Below are 5,243 nucleotides of genomic sequence, written 5' to 3' on the forward strand. Positions count from 1 at the left end.
TACCCCGTTGCCCCAGAGAGGAAGGGAGGCCGCCCACAGTCAGGTCCCCTTGGGACGCACGCAGCTCTGTTTCTCCCCAAATAACCCAGTCTTCCTCTTCACTACCCTGCATTCATACAGAGGAGAATGTATATGTCTGTGTATGGTTTATCAAATATCTCTAACCCAAATCAGACTGAAACAACCCCCTACCCCCCCAAAAAAAAATCACAGAAGCCTATGAGAATCCATAAACTTTTATCAAATGTAGTCTTGTATCTCCATCCAACCCAAACCAATCCGATAAGTGCTTAACCAAGCACCTACTACCAACAAGGCACTACAGTAGTGAAGAGCTCCTGCCCACAGGATGCTTCCCTTCCTCTACTCTATCAGTCCCTTCACTTTTCCCACTTAAGGCCTGCAAATGGCTTGAGAGACGGTTTAATTCAGAGCCCAGACACACTCAGGACATAGAAAAAGCTGTAGGTTAGGCAATATATTCACACTCCGTGAATACGCCTTTTAGAAGCAACGAGGTCTCTGGAGACATACAGCTGCCAGGATCAGGACTTCCTCCCCACTACCAGACAGGCCAATGATCTACCTTTTTCACCCAATTAATTTCAGGTCAAGAAACACTTATTAAGGGCCTACAATGTCCTAGGAACTATTCTGGACACTAGGGGGCACAAAGATCGATCAATCAATAAACACTTACTAAGTACCTACAGTGTGCCAGGCACTGACCTAAGCACTGGGGCCATACAAGGACACAAAATACAATCCCTGCCCTGAAGGAGCTTACAATTGAATAGAGGAGATAACATGCAAACAAAGCATGCTATACACAGGATAAACAGGAAAAAATTAACAAAGGGAAGCACTGGAATTAGGAGCAGCTGGGGAAAACTTCCTGTAGAAGCTGGGATTTAAATTGTGACTTAGAGGAAGCCAGGGAGGTCAGCAGTCCCAGGAGAGAAGGGGGGAGCATTCCAGGCATGGGATTCAGCCAGAGAATGCCCAGAGCCAAGAGATGCAGTGTCTTGAACACAATGTTAGAGCTAAAAAAGGAACTTGGAACACAGATTGTTAGAGCTGGAAGGAATTTTAGAAATCATTTAATACAGTGGTACTCAAACTTTTTGATCCCTTTTACACTCTTTATACTCTTTATACTTTATATTCTTAAAAATGATTGAGGACCACAAAGAGTTTTTGTTTATGTGGGTTATAGCTACCAACATTTACTGTATTAGAAATTTAAATATCTTGGTATAACTATGAAAATAGCTTTGACCTCATAGACCCACTGAGAAGAATGCTTTGAGAACCTCTGATCTAATCAAACTCCCTCATTTTCTTTTCTGCACTTAATAAATGCCGGATAAGATGAGCATTTGTATATACAAAGTAGAACAGAAAAAAGGGATTATATACAAAACTGCAAGTGTCTATTATGTGCAGCTTGCTTTTCCTTTTAAGTACATAATAAATTCATCATATAGCTTTCAAATCTTTCACACTGGTCTGTTCCCTTCTCACCTTATATTCTCTCTTGTACATTCTTTAAAATACTTCAATGACCCCTTTTTTTTTTTTTGCAACCCTAGGTGTGCCCTTTACACCCTCCCTCTACCCCACTGAAAAAAAGAAAAATGAAACTCTTGTAATAAATATGCCCAATCAAAACAAATTCCCATACTGGGAAATTCTCATCTGAAAATGTGATTCATTCTGCACCTTGAGTCTATCATCTTCCAGCTAGGAGGTGGGTAGCAAGCTTCCTTCATCAGTTGTCTGAAATTACGGTTGGTCATTATATTAATCAAGAAAGTCCACATTTTACATAAAAAGAAACTAAGACCCAGGGAAAAGAACTTGCCCGAGGTCACATAGCAAGTCAGGGATGTAGCCAAGATTAGAACCCAGGTTTCCATACTCCAGATCTAGTAGTGGGGTTTTTTTTTCTCCTTTCATTATTTGCACATCTAGGCTCCGAGGAGGTAAGGGCCAGCCTACAGAGGCTTCATACCTTTGTTGCTATTTCCCGACCTGACACTGGCCCCTGCTTTCCCCTACCCACAGCTTCCTGTTTGTGACAGACAACCCTCAGGAGACCCCCACAGGTGGCAAACCCTGGCCTTCCTTCTGGCCACGAGTGAGGTGAAGTGAGTCCAGACTGTTATGACTTTAAGAGAGGAAGGAGGGCAAGGGACAGGAGAAGTGGGGTACTGGAGGGCCCATGTGGAAGCATGGGATAGCTTTTGGAAACAGCCCTCACTGTTTTATCTACACATTAACAAAAATATTCTGGGCCATCATCAGTCGTCCTGACCTTTTTCTTGACACTGGACTCCGATGATGCTGGAGGAGAGAGCAGGGCTGGTGACTTTGCACAGCCCTGCCTCACTTAAATCCAATTCAGTTATAAGTCAAGACATCACCCTCCTGATGTCATTGGTCCTCTTCTAGAACAAAGGATGAATAACAACAAAAAAACATTAAGCATCACCCAGGTGCTTCACTGGCTACATGCCTGGGATTGATTCCTTAATGTAACCTAGGGCTGCCCTTTTGAGAATTCCCAGTTAGCGTAACAGAGCCCGCCACCCTCGTTTACATTTGTCTACTCAAATATGTGTAGTGGTTCATCTGAGGCCTCCCACGATGAGATCCCAACAAACCTTTTAAGACTCGTTTCCTTTACTTCCTTGCACTGAATGTAAGCTCTGGCCGCACTGGACTCCTTACTGTTTTGTGGATGCCTTTTCCCTTCAATATCTTCTCCTCACATCTTTTCCATTTGAAATCTCACCTCAAATGTTCAAATGTTCCTCTATGAAGCCTTACTTGATCCATCCCCAGCAGTCCAGCCTTCATACCACTGTCAGAGAACTAACCTTGCTTTTGCATTGACGTGACTTGTCATTCCTTTGCTCAAAAAAGTCTTTTTTTTTTTTTGCTTTTTGGTGAGGCAATGGGGTTAAATGACTTTCCCAGGGTCACACAGCTAGTGTCAAGTGTCTGAGGCTGGATTTGAACTCAGGTCCTCCTGGCCCCAAGGCCAGAGCTCTATCCACTTCACCACCTAGCTGTCCCTAAAAAAAAAAAATCTTTGGTGGCCCCATTGCCTATGGATTAAATTTCAGACTCCTTTTATTGTCAAAGCCATCTGCAATTTAGCATCATCCAATCCCAGCCTTATTGCATATCAGTCCCTTCCACTCTAACCCAACTAGACTGTTCTCTGCGCTGTCTTCCCACTTCTTCACCCTTGTTCATGATGTTCTTATGCTTGGAATGCCTTTCTTCACCCCACTTTTCACTACATTTAAAGCCCATATCTATGCTATGTGAAGTCAGAAGGGTAAAAGTTACTAACGCTGAGAATCAAAGAAAACTTCCTGGAAGAGGACAGTCAGTCCTTGATAAATAAGCATTCATCAAGAGCCTACTAGGTGGCAGATGCAGCTGATGCAGGGCAAAGCCCTGGGGCAGACAAAAGATAGCCAGCTCTTATTTTCAAGGAGCTTGCAATATAATTGGGGGGGAGTTATAAGAATACAAGCCATTCCCCAATTGATAAATGGTCAAAGGATATGAACAGCCAGTTTTCAGATGAAGAAATTAAAGCCATCTATAGTCACATGAAAAAATGCTCTAAATCATTATTGATTAGAGAAATGCAAATCAAAACAACTCTGAAGTACCACATCACACCTATCAGGTTGGCCAACATGACAAAACAGGAAAATGATAAATGTTGGAGAAGATGTAGGAAAATTGGAACACTAATACATTGTTGGTGGAGTTGTGAAATGATCCAACCATTTTGGAGAACAATTTGGAACTATGCCCAAAGGGCTACAAAAATGTGCATACCCTTTCATCCAGCAATAGCACTTCTAGGGCTATATCCCAAAGAGATCAAACAAATGGGAAAAGGACCCACATGTACAAAAATATTCATAGCAGCTCTTTTTGTGGTGGCAAAGAATTGGAAATTGAGAGGATGCCCATCAATTGGGGAATGGCTGAGCAAGTTGTGGTATGTGAATGTAATGGAATACTATTGTGCTGTAAGAAATGACGAACAGGCTGACTTCAGAAAAACCTGGAAAGACTTACATGGTCTGATGCTGAGTGAAGTGAGCAGAACCAAGAGGACTTTGTACACATTATGCAATGACTAATATTGTTAAACTGAACCCTTCTCAGCATTACAAGGATCTAAGACATCTCCAGAGGCCTTGTGATGGAAAATGCTGTCCACATCCAAAGAAAGAACTATGGAAGTTGAATCGCTATCACTTATTTTTACCTTCCGTTGACTTTTGTGTCATCCTTCTGATGGTTCCTCCTATTGGTTTTAATTTTTACTTACAACTTCACTAATGTGAAAATATGTTTCATGGGTATGTAAATGTAAAGCCTATATCAGATTGTGTGCCGTCTTGGGGGGGGATGAAGGGGGAGAAAAATTTTCAACTCAAAAGAATATGGAAGTGATTGTTGATAAATCAAAATAAATTAATAAAAAAAACTCTTATGTTATGGAACATAACCATAACATTTATATGAGAAAAAAATATATATATATAATGGAGGGGTGGAACAGGAGGAGGACAACATGAAAACATTAGGTACAAACAAAATATATACAGGTTAAGTTGGAGAAAACCAACAGAAGTAAAAGACTAGCATGAAGGGGGATCTAGAAAGGCTTCCTGCAGGTGGGATTTTATCTGGGATCTGAAGGAAGCCAGGAACTCCACCTTGGCTATTCCCCAATCTGGGAATTCTCCCCCTCCTCATCCAGGATTCCCAGTCCACAGAATGATTCCAAAGTCCTGACTGGGAAGATGGTATGCTAGGCAATCAGTATCTACATGAACAAAATAAGATTTTATAGTCTAGGTGATACCAGAAGTAGCTTCACGGGCCTAGAAGAGTGTTGAGACTGTCGTCAGCATGAGCTGGGTTCAAATCCTTCTTCAGACACTGTGACTCTGGGTAAGTCACCCTAGCTTGTCTCCTCATCTGTAAAATGGGGCTAATAATAGCAATAGCACCTACTTCACAGGCTTATGGTGAGGTTTATGAAATAATGCATTATCTCATTTGAGTTTGTTTTGCAAATTGTTTGCAAAGTTAGCATCTCCTACATTGGAATCCCCTCAATTTACTTTGCAAAACCACTATATAAGTGTGCTCTTGTAAGTGAGCACTTACATCCACAGTCACAATAGCAGGCAGAGTAA

Source organism: Phascolarctos cinereus, unplaced genomic scaffold (genome assembly GCF_003287225.1).
Source record: "Phascolarctos cinereus isolate Bilbo 61053 unplaced genomic scaffold, phaCin_HiC Scaffold_4;HRSCAF=312, whole genome shotgun sequence".
NCBI lineage: Eukaryota > Metazoa > Chordata > Mammalia > Diprotodontia > Phascolarctidae > Phascolarctos > Phascolarctos cinereus.